The following is a 14,087-nucleotide window of genomic DNA, read 5'->3' on the forward strand; positions in this document are numbered from 1 at the left end:
CCCACACAGAATGGGTATGTGGATGTGTGTGAGTGTGTGTGTGTTGGGGTGATACCAACTCTATCAGACCTGGTATTTTAAGATGGAGGAAGATAGAAGGGAGAGACTGGAAAGAAAGAGATTGCTACTCTGGCAAGAAGTGACAAGAGAAAAAGAGAGAGAGAGAGAGAGAGAGAGAGAGAGAGAGAGAGAGAGAGAGAGAGAGAGAGATGGCAGCAGACTGCTAGGTCTCAGCCTCCTGCGTATATCAGTAGGGACAGACCGAGAGGGAGAGAGAGATGCAGCGCGCACAGAAAGCCAATTACCAAACTCATTAAGTAACCTGCTCAGCCGCTCACAGAGAGGGAGAGGCAGAGCCGCCATATCATTACCGGATTTATTACTGCCGTACTCATCCTCCCATTCCACGTGCCAGTCTGCTATTTGTCTGTGTGTGTGTGTGTGTGTGCGTGTGTGTGTGTGTTTGAGAGGGGGTGTGAGGGTGTGTTGTTTTTTTACCTAATAATGGGCAAAAGAAGAGGTCACGTCAACATAATCATATCCCTCTTCCGGCAGCTGCAGGTGTGGGATGAGTGGAGGGAGAAATGTGGGTGCTGTTAAACAAATTATGGGCAATATGGCTGGGGGACTAATGAAGCATCCTTGTGTGTGTGTGTGTGTGTGTGTGTGTGTGTGTGTGTGTGTGTGTGTGTGTGTGTGTGTGTGTGTGTGTGGTTGAGGAGATGGATAGGTTAGCAAATGTAAGCATGTTCACAATGGGTGTTCATATCAGTGCAGGCATTAGACACGGCAGCCATATTAGCTTGGGGAAAAACATACTAAAGAGGTAGCATAGCTTACGGGTCCAAAGCCGAAGCAGAGGGGAAAAGAGGAGGTGAGGGAGGGAGTGAGTGAGGGAGGGAGGTGTTATATGTGAAGAGTGGGAAGCGAGAGGAAGCGGGCAACAGTAAGCCACTGGGAGGGAGGAAGTGTCTTTGATTGCCTCTGGTGACTAACCTTGACTGCATTCACCCCTTTAGAAATGCCTCCACTGTCCTCCTGTTTCTTAACAAGCAGTGAAACAACACCACTCTGGGGAGGAGAGAACAGAGAAGACAAGACAAGAAAAGAGGAGAAAGAAAGAAAGAAAAAAAAACATGAATACATGAATAAATGGAGCAAATGAGGCAGTAACACCCTGGCATGGCAGGTTTATGCATATTTAAAACAAACTAAGGAAATTAATTGGTGACACGGTGGCACGAGCACACCAATGTTTTTCAGCCATTTTACAAAGCAATTAGTCTGCCACGACAACGAGAGAAGGGGGGGGGGGGGGGGTAACAAGAGGCTTTAGAACAAAATAGGTGAAAAATAAATGAAAATGTTCACTTGAAAATAAAAATGACACGATGAGTGGGCTTGATGGAAGTGGCGGGCGGTGGGAGGTAAATTAATTGTAACGTTCATCCCCTGAGGAGCAAAAAGCAGCAGCGAATGGCGATTCCCAGTCATCCACTCGTTTGATGCCGCCCCACCCCCCTCCCCTTACACATGCAAACACACGTCCACCTCATACCTCCTTCTCTCCCTCCCTCCCTCTCTGCCGCCCACAGGCAGATCTCTCTCTCAGTCCTGAGAGGAGGAATAAACGCGTCACAACCCGGACTCACTGCACCTGTTCAATAACACTGACATTTCACATCCACATTCAGCATCCGAAGAGCCGCAGCATTTTACAGCCCCTTTCAGAATGCAAACAGAAAAGCAGCTTCAAGGTCTGATTTATGGGACCTGCCACTCTCACACACACACACACACACACACACACACAAACACACACACACACGGCTAATCCCCTCCACTTTTCACATAGAAAATGACCCTCATGTGTGTACTGCCTGTGTGTGCATGCACCAACGAGTGTGTGAGTGCATAATGTGCCCATGCAGACCGTCCACGTGGCCCTGTGCTAGGGACGTAATTGCTGAATGCTGTTAGCTCAAAGCCTTGGCTTTGGCACTGTTGACAGTGGCCACATCTCATTGCTCTGTGATGCATGATCACATTTACAAGCAGGCTGGTTGTGTGTGTGTGTGTGTGTGTGTGTGTGTGTGTGTGTTTTTCATTAGCTGGACACCCATTTTTTGTTTCTTTTTTTAGAAATGAAAAACAGACTAATGTGTGATCAGGCACACAGACACACACACACACACAGACACCTCTACCACATAGCCACATAGGTTCCATTAGCCCCATCTGTTTGACTGCATTAAAGCATTTAGACCCCTGCAATTACTAGCGATAAAGGTTATTAACTCTGCGGATTAGATCACTGTATTAAACCATTGATTCCCTCCTGCCTCCCCAAGCCCACAGCTCTCCCCTCCTTCTCTCTTCCTCCCCCCTTCAAACAGCTGTGCTCCCCCCAAGACCCATCCCCAGCCACTGAATGCACCCTAGCGCCCGTCCCAGGCACCCCCTGCAGCCCCCCATCTAACACAGGGACCAGGGTCTGTATGAGAATAAACTGACATCCAGGCAAGCGTGGGGATTCACAGTCAGCTCTGCTTCCACTTCCAGCAGCTCGGAATCAATACTCAGCCTACTAAACAAGCCTAGTGATCGACCAAGGCAGCATACTAAATAAGCCAACCCGCTTTCAGCGAAGTCAGCATACTAAACACAGCTACCAAACAGCCTAATCAGGCCGCGAAACAGGCCTACTAAATAGCCTAATCAGACTACTAAACAAGCGTACTAAACAGCCCACTGAACCAAACAAGACTGAACAGCCTTTTCAGAGCTGAACTCTGTGTACTGTGGTGTTATTGGGCAGTGAGGAGTGAGGGCTGTATTGTTTGCAGCACAGCCGTGGCCTGTGTCAGCAACAATAGACAAGCACTCAAGGCGACGCAGGGATTTTTTTTCACAAGGGCAGAGCAAGCTAGCATGTCAGTCGAAACCAACGAGAGACTGACTGCTTGTCTGCCTGTTGGACTCAACAGCCCCTGGTTTTTTTGTGTCTTTTTTTTTAATTATTCAAAAGTGGCCTCAATCTTATTATGCAACGCCGCAATTCTGCCCCATTAACCTTCACCCCACCCCTTGACACGGCAAAGCCTACCCCCCCCCCCGGAATCTCGTGCTGGAATCACAGACTCCTCTGACTGCTCCAGCCCTCAGTGGCTCGGCCCACATCAAAAGACCAGTGACAGCTCTCATGACTAAGCCTCCCCTGCTAGGGCTTTTCTCCCCTACCCCTCTCTCTCTTTTGCCTTCTCTCTCTCCCCCTTCGTTTTTTTTTGCTTTTTTTTCTCCCCCTCTTGAAATTCATCAGAGGCAGGAGAAAAGAAAATGGTGTGTGGCGCAGGGGGAAAGAGAAGTCTCGCATCAGATGAGGCGAGCCACAGATCTTCACAAATCGATCCTAATGCAGTCCTTCAAAAGCCATTTCCAAGCCATTCCGACTGGATGTGACTACACAAGCAAGGCAGATAAGAAATGTTGCTTTTTCTGAAGTGTCTGGGATTAGTTGGCGGGTCAGGAAAGAAAAAAAAAAAACGAGAAAAGAACGCCACAGTCTGAGTTTGGGCGGATGAGGCAAGGGATGTGATTTTGAACATGGCGTCCCCCACCTCAGTGCGGGGCGTGCTCACTCACTCTGCGGGTTCAGGGAAAGAGTGTACACAATCAGCGGTTAGCAGTCATTGTGGGCCCCCCCATAGAGAGTGCTCCTCGGGAGCATTAGATATTTATAGTTTTCCTGAAAAGGAAAGGAAAGAAAATAAACCTGTGTGTGCACAACAGTCTTGGCTCTTGACATTCCAAGCATGGATAAGGGGCTGGTCCATGACTAAGAAATGAGGGGAGGGGGGCTTTTTTTTCTCCCCTTAGCTGAAGGTTCACACAGAAGAACAGGCATTTGGTCACTGCTGACCGGAGTGAATATTAATAGAAAGAAAACAGATTACCTGCTGATTAGCAGCCATTATCAGGCAGCTCTATTAACCTTTGAGAAATGGACTTGCTGCTCACTGCCCCCCCCCCATCCTGCCTTACCCCACCCTTTTAGTCCATCTCCCTCCCTCCCTGTAAATCTCACTCTCTTTCTTTCTCCCTCCCTCTCGCTCTCTCTCTCCAGAATGAGGGGTGGGTCGGGGTGGGGGGGGGGGCAGGTGGAACTGCAGTAACAGGACTGCTGCCGCTGCTGTTAGGTAAGCACATTGAGCCGTCAGTCGTGGACATCCATCACCATGGCGACGCAGTCTTGGGGGGGAGGGGGGCATTTTGTCTGGGCAGTGCTCCCCTCCCTACCCCACATATCCAGGGGGAAATGTTCATTAGGAAACATGTGTATTTAGTTGCCTAAACCCTTTTTTTACACACAAGTGTGTGTGTGTGTGTGTGTGTGTGTGTGTGGTGGGAGGTCCACACGCTGCACATTGTTCACCCACAGGGTAGTGGCGAAGTGGGAGGTGCTACAATGTTTCTGAGGCAAAGCCTTCTAAGGGGGATGTGAAATTTTTACACATTTGCACATTAGCATTTTTAGGTCAGAGTGCTTGAGGCCATGATTATGCTGTGTTCTAAAGTCAAAGACAAGGCAAGTCTAATCATTGTTCCAATGTACGCCAATGGGCAGGGTTTTTCATACTCGACAACACTTGATCAATAAAACCAATACAAATAATGAAAAGCTGAATACAACTAATGAAAGGTTGACTAAATTGTACCAAACCGAAAGAAAATCTTTACTGAGTTACCAACATTTCCCTCAGTATGATCCTAAATTAACAAGCTGCTGGTAGAGCAGCTATTTAATCTGACTGTATTTTAATCAACAGAATTTGATGGCATCAGATGAATGATGAATCATTTAATATCATTATGGTTTGTTGCCGTTGGTTACGCCTCTGATAGATGAATCGTGAAGAGGCATTGTGTTGGCACACAAACAGCATTGCTCTTGAGGTCTTGCTCCCATAGCTAGGGAAGTGGGGCACTGACTGATGGGTGGGGAGCCGACACAGGTCCTATACGTTAGCAACAGGGGCTGATTTGGTTGGAAGCACTCGGGCTCCCCTGTCGTTCTTCATAGCTGGAGGGGACCAGACGAATGGTCGTAGTGCTGCTTCATGGTTTTGCACTGTCAACAAGGATAACTTTTCAAGGTTTTGTGGTGTTCAAACAGCACATATTGTGAATCTGAAGACACCCCACCACCACCACCACCACCACCCAGGCTTGGAAAGACATTAGTCTTGCAAGCTATTGATTGGCAAATTCTTTTCAGGCGCTCCTAAGGACTAGCTATTGATTTGGCTATTCAATTTTCTGCTCAACAATTAAAGCCAGGCACAAAAACGAAAACTCCTGACAATAGCCACCTCTTCTTCTGCACGCCCAATTCAACAGCCTCCATATCTTCAGCTGAAAGGGGGCCAGGGGGGGAAGCGTGTGAAGACACACTCGTACTCAATCCCCAGTGCCTACTCCATGGTGACTTGCATTTTCCTCCCTCGGCGCACTACAAATAAATGCAAATCATCGCATCCGTTCTCACTCGCCTCACCCCAGCTGCACTAATAAAACACTACAAACAGGCTGAGCCTCGGCTGTTTGACATTTAGCGTTCCTTCTCAGCGGCAGCAGGAGGGTGTGTGTGTGTGTGTGTGTGTGTGTGCGAGAGAGAGAGAGAGAGAGAGTGTATCAGGGATGGGGGGGGGGGGTTGGGGGTTGGGTGGGAGAAATGAACCCGTTTATACGTCTTGACACCATGCCCCGGCATAAGGAAATAAGAACATGGCTCTCACTTACTGCCTAGCCGCGCACTCCAACCCATACATCAGGCCGGCCAGGCACAGGAGCCACTGGAGGCAAGGTCAACTCCATTTCCTCCAGCCGCAGCCGCCGCATTCCCCCTCCCTTCACCCCTAAACAACCCCCCCTGACTCACCGTCCACATGCACACTTTTACATGTTATTACAGGCAGCCATAGCATTCAGCGTGATCGACTCAAACATGTAGGCTACATTGGGAAAATAGATTAAACTGCCTGCTTTGTTTGTGTACAATTCACAGTGCAAATTTGTGGATCTTGATTAAAATAGGCATGTTTTATTTATGTGCTTAAGGATAGTTGAATATGAGCTCTAGGACGCAAGAAATGTAAGAAAAAAAATACACTGTGGAATGCTTTGGGGGGTAAAAAAAAAAAACTCATTTGGAAACAAAATGGTGCCTTGTTTGTATGTAAGCTAGACCCCAGTGCGAGGGGAATAAGATGTTCTATTAAAGTTTAATTCCCCTGCATTTTCTCAGGATTAATGAGCACACAGTCGAGCGATGCAATATGCATGGCACTGGAGCCGACAGCCTCAGCAGCCAGACATGATGGACTCCTCTGGCTACACAGAACTCTGATACGACGCAAGATAGACGTTTACTGTATCCCCGGTGATACAAAAATCACAGCCAGTCTGCATCAGTCACTTTTCCTGTACAAGTAAATAGGTGTGTGTGTGTGTGTGTGTGTGTGTGTGTGTGTGTGTGTGTGTGTGTGTGTGTGTGTATTTGGGGGAAGGCCGCCCTGGAACATATAGCAAAGGCATCTGCATATTCCACACAACAGGGTATTAATGATCTCTGATTAAAGCTCGGAGGACACAGATCTTCACAGCTTGAGGTGTGAAATAAGTGTCACTCAAAGCAATAGGCAGCCCGAAAGGTGACATTATTTAATATGGCACAAAATGAGGGCAGAGCTGATTTGAAAAAATGCTCAGAGGCTAGGCTATTAATACCAGGAACGAAACCGCGGTGTTGATTGCTTGGCTGAGAGGTAAGACCTTAGCTTTTTTTTCTACTCCCCATGCCCCCCTTTCAGTGAGCATGCATGTGTTTGCATGTGTCAGTGTGCGCCTGCGTTCGTGTGTGTGTGTGTGTGTTCACGCTTGTGTAGGCACTCAAGTCATCACAGCACTTCACGCTAGGTTAACATTCTAAGAGCCTTGGGGAAATAACATTTAGGCTACAGCAAACTTATTTAACATCACAACCTTGTATACAATGTGCAAGTGGAAGCCACATGCAGCCTTACTGAGAAAAGGTAGAGAGAAAAAAGAGGGAGAGAGAGAGAGAGAGAGAGAGAGAGAGAAAGAAAAGGGAGAAGGCTGCTAAGATTTATTCACACGATGAGGGGTGAGTTAACAAAGAAGCTCGGTGAATTCAGGCTCATTGTTTCTAAAGGGCGGAAGTGTGGTGTTCTCCAAAGAGACAAACAAAACAAAGCCTCTAGAAATGCAGCCAGGCTTTAAAGGGGGGGGGGGGGGGAGCAAGCGGTAGTTCCATTTGGTGGTTACACAGTTACAACAACTGAGTGATTTCCTGATCAAATGTAGCCAGAGCATAGTAATGATGCAATAAAACCAGCCGTGTGTGTGTGAAAGGTGTGTGTGGAGGCAGCACGGCTCGGCTGTGACTAACAGGATAAATTGCCCTGGCATGTAAACCTACCACTCCTGTTAGCCTCTGTGCTAAAGTGAGAGCCCGTGCTCATTTTCTGGAGCGTTCAGCTTCTACGACTGCTTCTAGTCAAGCCCTAATTTGGCTGTACCATGCTGGGGGTCCAGGTGGGTGGCCATAAAAACCAAAAGGAATCCCTCCCAAGGACCGGTTATTTTTGCCCCTCTATCCTCTCCACAGTTAGCTACATCTCTTGTTCTTGTTCGTCCTCATTGTACTGCTAATGCTCTGTCTGCTGTCAGTGCGCCCCCTCCACCACACACACACACACACACACACACACACACACACACACACCTCCACCCCCACCTTTTAAACTGAAACAGAGTAGCAGATGGAGCATGCCAGGTCTGTCTAATTAAAAAGAAAAAACCCTGAAACTTCAATTAAAATGCCCGCGCACAACACAGCGGCCAGTCACCTCGGTGGAATGCTTTGATTAGCGGCGCGACACGCTAGCCGTGCAACAGAAGCTCGTTTCAGCTAAGCCAGAGGAGGTGAATAACAGAAGAGGGGATTATGAATGGAAAGACTTAGGAGGAGGAGGAGGAGGAGGAGAAGGAGAGAGCATTCCACTGTGTGACCTCAGGGCTCTGGCTCTCCTCTCTCACCCGTCAGCCATTTGCAGACATGGAGAGGGGGCAGTGGGGGGTGGGGGGGGTCACTGAGACTGTCAGAGAAATGACCCACTTCAGAGAATTGAATAATGTGCAGCAGTGGCTAACGTCACACATTTCCTAAGCATCCCTGTTGTTTTTGTACGTGGTGGTTTTTCTTCCTCTTGAGAAGCAAATGCCTACACCATGTAAAAGACCATGAGAAAAACACTCTTCACTCCTAAGTCTGCGTGGAACTAATCACAATGAGTATCACTGCTGCTTTTACCACCGGCCTCAGCCAAATGAAACTAATTAACCTAAATCTCATTATGATCAGCTTACTGCTGCTCCTCACGGGGCCACTGCCTTGCTTTGCTTTGCTTCACACACACCAAGAACAATAAAAGTGACGACATAGCTGGTCATATTTACCCTTCCAGGAGGGAGGGTGTTGGCGCACTCGCTCTTAATCCCCTGTGTTCGCTCCTCGACACCTCAACGCACCTGCAGCTGACACCTCTCCTCTGTCGGGGCCTCTTTCAAGGGGACTGGCCTGGCCCTCGCCTGAGGCCAAGTCCTGTTCGGCCCACTTAATTAAAAACAGCCAGGGAATCCAGTGGAGCTTCAAAGGAAACCACAGCTACCACTACTGCCACCGCCAACACCGGCAATCACTCGGTTCCACACACGGAGTGACTTTTTATTCTGTGGCCTCTCCACTCCGCCTTGCAACATCTCATTCAGCACATTGTGCGGTTTATTTACAATCAACGTTTGTAACTCTCGTAATTATGACAGGTGTACAAACGGATCGGTGAGAGGGGTTTAAGAAAGAAAAAACAAAGGCTAATATTTTACATGCAGCTGGCGCACAGATCAATATTGACTCAACGGCTCGGAATCTCTCCTGCCTTTGTGTGCTCAGAGGCGATAATGCCGAAGATGACTGATGGACAACCCTGTGGTGCAGACAAGTCAAACACCCAATGGCGGCGGCCTGAGACCAGCGAATTAGACCGCTGCCCTGGATGGCCCCCTCGCTGCCCACCAGACTGCCAGCTCCCCTAACGGCTCCAGCTGAACAATGGGTGTCAAAACCTTCAGCACATTTTCTCATCTCCAACTCTCCGCAATCTCCCGTTTTTCTCACCCTCTCTCACCGCGGCACACCCATTGCTTCCTCAACCTCTTTTTTCGCTCTCTGCCCTTTTCCCCTTGAAATATTTAGCGCATCTATTCCAGGGCTGGGAGCAGAGGTGTCGACAGAAGCCCTTCCTGTGCCAGGTATGTGGGGTTGGGAAGGGGAGACGACAGAGCGGCTGAGGCCAGGCTGTAATACCCTCCTGTCTGCTTTCATTTCACCATGCCCCCCCCCCCCCCCCCCCCTCCCAGCTCATCCCTCCATTCTCCCCATGCCTGTGTGGCCTTTAGCGACTCCTATTTCTCGGCTCAGGGTTGGGCTCCTCTCTGCTCTGCTGGAGAGGTTTGCCGGGCTGATGGGCTGCTGTGCTAAGCAGGTGTCAGGGGAGTTTCCCCTCAATTAAGCAAAGGTAAAGTAATGGCTTTTTTCCTCCAGAACCACCTTGAATGCAGCAGCCCCAGCTGTCACGTCTCTGGCTGGCAAGGCCGCTGCAGAGAGGACGAAAAAAATGCTTCCCCCTCCCAAAACAAACACGCACCTCCCACCCTTCCTCCCGGTCTCTCTCTCTCTCACTCACTCAATTCACTCACTTATTCCCTCCCTCCCTCCATCTAAACTGCAGGTGCAAAAATTACACTGCTACCAACTGCTGAGGGCTTCAAAAAAGAGCAAAGGTAAAGTCATTTTTCTCCATTAAGTGTGAAAGCTCAGCCGCCCGTGTTAGCACCACTGCTCAAACATCCAGCAGTAAATTACAGGTTTGTCCATATGTGATGCGGAGGTGCTGGAGGCTGCGCTGGGGACTTCTTTGCTTTCGGAACACGTTAAGTGCTTAACCTTCCTACTGCATGCCATCGGACCAAAAAGGACGTTCACCTGTTTACCTGATTCAGAGCGAATTCATTAGAACGGCAGCTAGCCAGCAGCCTCTCTGCAATGGTTATAGTTGGCCACATGCTAACGGCTTTCTGACAGCAGCTGTCCGTGAGGGAAACGAATGACCCTGAATGGTAAAATAACAACATCAACTGCAGCATGGCAGAAAATAAATAAAAATATATAACGAAAATAAACACAGCACAAAAAAAACTCAAATCTCAGCAAAGATGCGGGTAGAGACTGTAGAGGTCTGGAGAGCGCATCAATCACCCTTCTCTGCTGAAACACAACTCCCGCCCGCTCCATGCTCAATACGCAAGCCTTGATCCCGATCGAGCCCCCATCAAGCTTTCATAGCTCAGACTAAAGGCCAAAAACACAACTCCAGGAAAAGAAATACACAACCACCTCCCACCAACCAAACACACTCAATTACTCTCACCACACACCCTGTAAACACACCACATGGCTGATGGATGGCTGAATCGGTATGCAGTGTGGTACCTTCCCGACTGAACCCCCGACACAAAAGCACCACCCCCCCTCTTTGTGAAGAGGCTGACAGCAGAGCAAACGCAGATGCTGAGCACCAAATCCTGCCACGGCATTTTATCAGCCACGAGAGCGCTGCTGGTGTAGGAGTCACACAAACAGGGCGGCTTTTCATAAAGTGGCAGCGACAGGCTACAGAAGAAAAGGAACAGACTAAACCTGAAAATATATACGCTGAGCGAGAAGGTAGCAGCCTCGACAGGAATTAGCCAGCATTATGCTCCTCATGCAAGATTTGGGAATCAGTATCACTGCACCTACCAGGAGCCATCAAAGGCAATTACTCACTGGGAGGTGTGAGAGAGAGTGTGTGTGTGTGTGTGTGTGTGTGTGTGTGTACGAATGGGAGGAGACCGTCCTGCTGAGGATGCAATAAGAGTGTGGCACCCGCCGACGGGCAGCTCCATCCGGTGGACATGGTCAGAGCCAATTAATTAACCTGCTCTCCTCGTAACTCCTTCTGTTCTCCATTACAATAAATAGATCAATGAAGGCGCTTTAATCTGTCAGAAATCTACACACTTAGAGCATCTCATCTGAAAACAACAACCACAGACTGATTCACATGATGGCTTGAAGCAATCTCCACCTTTCCCCCTTGTTGCAGTAGTGCAGAGAGATGGAGGAACACTCATCCAGGGCCTGGAGTGAAGGGATATGCCCAGTGAGGAGAGGGAGGGTGGGAGGGAGGGAGGGGAGCAGTTTTTTGTTCTTTCCCCTTCACAGCTGTCACTGACAAGAGGAGCTACAGTCCACAAAAGCACTCGCACTCCCCCCTCCTCCACTATTCTCAGTAGCTGCACACACACACACACACACACACACACATATACACACAGAGGAGGGGAGGCAAGCCATGCCCCTCATCACCCTGTCACCTCGACTGCCACACACTGCGTGCCACCACACCCTGCCGTGCCAATCATTGGTGGGTTGACAAGAGGTCTTGAGCTCGGCTTTCATTGCCACAGCCTCTGCCCCACACAGGAAAAAAAAATGTCTGCCCAACCCGGCTGGAGGGCTTACGTCAGTTCACTGCCCGGGCCCTGCTAATCCACTTGCCTGCCATAAGCTACAATGTAAATCCTGTTTTTACCGACTGTTATACTGTGTGCACGCGCACACTGTGTGTGTGTGTGTGTGCGCACCATTAAGCACTGGTCTGCTGAAGACCATCTGCAAGGCCGGTTAAAGAAAACAGGATAAGGCCCACAACGGCCAACAACAAAAGGCTAGAGACCGTCATTACACACAGCCCCAGACATCAAGAATTAGGCTAATGCCTTCAACAGTTTAACACAGCTTCAACAGTTAGTAAGACTAGGCTGTTGCACTAGTACAAAAAATGACGATTAAACACATCCATGTCCTTATCACTCCACCGCTCGAAGAGAAATTCTTAAAGAAATGTCCTGGAATATGTTATTCCTTCTGCGGTGATGAATTGGGAACCTGTGTCGGCTGCAATGGCCCCCGGCCAGTGTGAATCGTCAGGGCTGAGGACACCCTGATCAAAACTGAGGTTGATTAAAAAAAATTGAAAATGAAAAACATAATTCACTATTTAAATAAAAAATCTTTTTTCTTTTAGCGGGCACTCTCAATCACCATCAGCAGCCGCTAACTGCACCTAATTGCTCTCTCTTCTGAATTAGCCCAAGCCGGTAGTCGGAAAACAATCACAAAAAAACTAAAAATGCAATGCTATGCTACGCAATCCTCATTGAATGCGCTCACAGTGAAACAGACTTTTTTAATCACTTGGCTAAAGAAGTTGTTATGGCAGAGAGCCAAGCTGCAATTTAAAACATTAAGCGTATGTCTACACCACAGATTAAGTTAATGATCCTATTTGGAGGCAAAACAATGCCGGCTGCAGCACACACACACACACACACACACACACACACACACACAAAGAGAGAGAGAGAGAGGAGATACACACTCATATTAATAAGTGATAAACAAAATGCTCCTCCAATCCCCTTGTGGAGATACAAGCACTTTTTTCTCATCAGTCAGTGTGATATTTACACAGAAACTGGAGTGCACTCCTGAGAAGGAAGGAGGGAGGGAGGGGGATAGAGAAAGAGAGAGAGAGAGAGAGAGGGAGGTGGATGAGTGAGTGAGAGTGAGAGATGAAGCAGGCAGGGGCAGAATTGACAAAGAGAAAGCAAAGGGGGAGAGACAAACAGGGGCTGGAGAGAGAGAGAGAGAGAGAAATACTGGTGCTGTATTTGCTGAGGCTTTAGCAGTCTGATTCCTACCACAGCGGTGCAACTGATTATTTGTATCAAACAGTGTCTATTACAGCACAGGAAGGGAGCGGAGTAGGGGGCGATGAAACAGCAGCTCTTAGTCAGACCCTCAACCATGAAGCCCCCTCCCCAAGGGAGAAGCTCTGACGTCTGCCTAACACCCCCCTACCCAACCCCCGCTTCAGCCATCATCTTCCCTTTATTCAACACTTAGCCTTGCCTGAAAAACACCACTCGCTCACTGTGACAGATGTAGACACGACCATTGACCTAAATCACTGCTTTCCAGCACATTAAACCCTGGCCCTCTCTTTCTCTCTCTCCTTAACACACACACATGCATATGCACGCACATGCGCGCACGCACACACACACACACACACACACACACAATGCCACCTAAAACGTGGAAGGGGGGTGGGCTGCGCCAGAGACAAACAGCTTTCAAAATGGGATTAATGCCTCATTGCCGAAAAATAATAACCCAAAGCCTGCCTCAATATCCGCAGAACCTTAAGAGTGCGTGAATGGAGCCTTTGCACGTAATCAGTGGGTGTGGCAGACGCTAGCTAGCTAGAGCTAAATGAATTATGGCTTTCAACCAAACCGAATCACAGTTAGAGGAAGGGAAAGGCTTAATGCTGATAATGATGAGACCTTCATACTAATGGGCTACTGCTGGTGCCTTTGGTTCAGATGGGAGGGACTGGGAGGGTGGCGAGAAAGAGACAGAATGAGAGACAGAATGCGAGAGAGAGAGAGAGAGAATGAGAAAAAAAGAATGAGAGAGAGAGAAAGAGAGAGAGAGAGAGAGAGAGGGAGGCAGTGTGAAGAGGTGGGGGGTGGATGGATCAATATTATTTTAATTTTGAAAGCTCTGTTTATGAAATGCAATAATCCCTCATTAAAAATGCAAGCTGCCGCGCTGTGCAAGGCAGGCGTTAATGATTCATGGTTTGATATCTCTCCTGTATAATGGGCTCCTCCAGGAGCCTGCACTGCACCGCACCGTACCATACATACTACCCAGCTCTACCCAAGATGAAAACAGTGAGAGAGGGATTGCAAGTCAGAATTTGAGAGAAGGAGAGAAAAGTGAAAAAGCGAAAGAGGACAGAAAATGAAAGACAGAGCGATAGAGACAGACAAGA

General features: G+C 48.5%; 1 protein-coding gene across 2 annotated transcripts in view; it reads right to left on the minus strand.

Moving 5' to 3' along the window:
* The window catches only part of rerea (arginine-glutamic acid dipeptide (RE) repeats a), a 162,359-nt gene that overhangs the window by 126,312 nt on the left and 21,960 nt on the right, over positions 1-14,087 (minus strand). For both annotated transcript variants that reach the window (XM_080854244.1, XM_080854243.1), the window contains exon 2: positions 997-1,071. The gene's annotated coding sequence lies outside the window, so the exon portion shown is untranslated. The remainder of the gene's footprint in view (positions 1-996; positions 1,072-14,087) is intronic.

The sequence above is a fragment of the Sprattus sprattus genome, assembly GCF_963457725.1.
Source record: "Sprattus sprattus genome assembly, chromosome: 16".
Classification (NCBI taxonomy): Eukaryota; Metazoa; Chordata; class Actinopteri; order Clupeiformes; family Clupeidae; genus Sprattus; species Sprattus sprattus.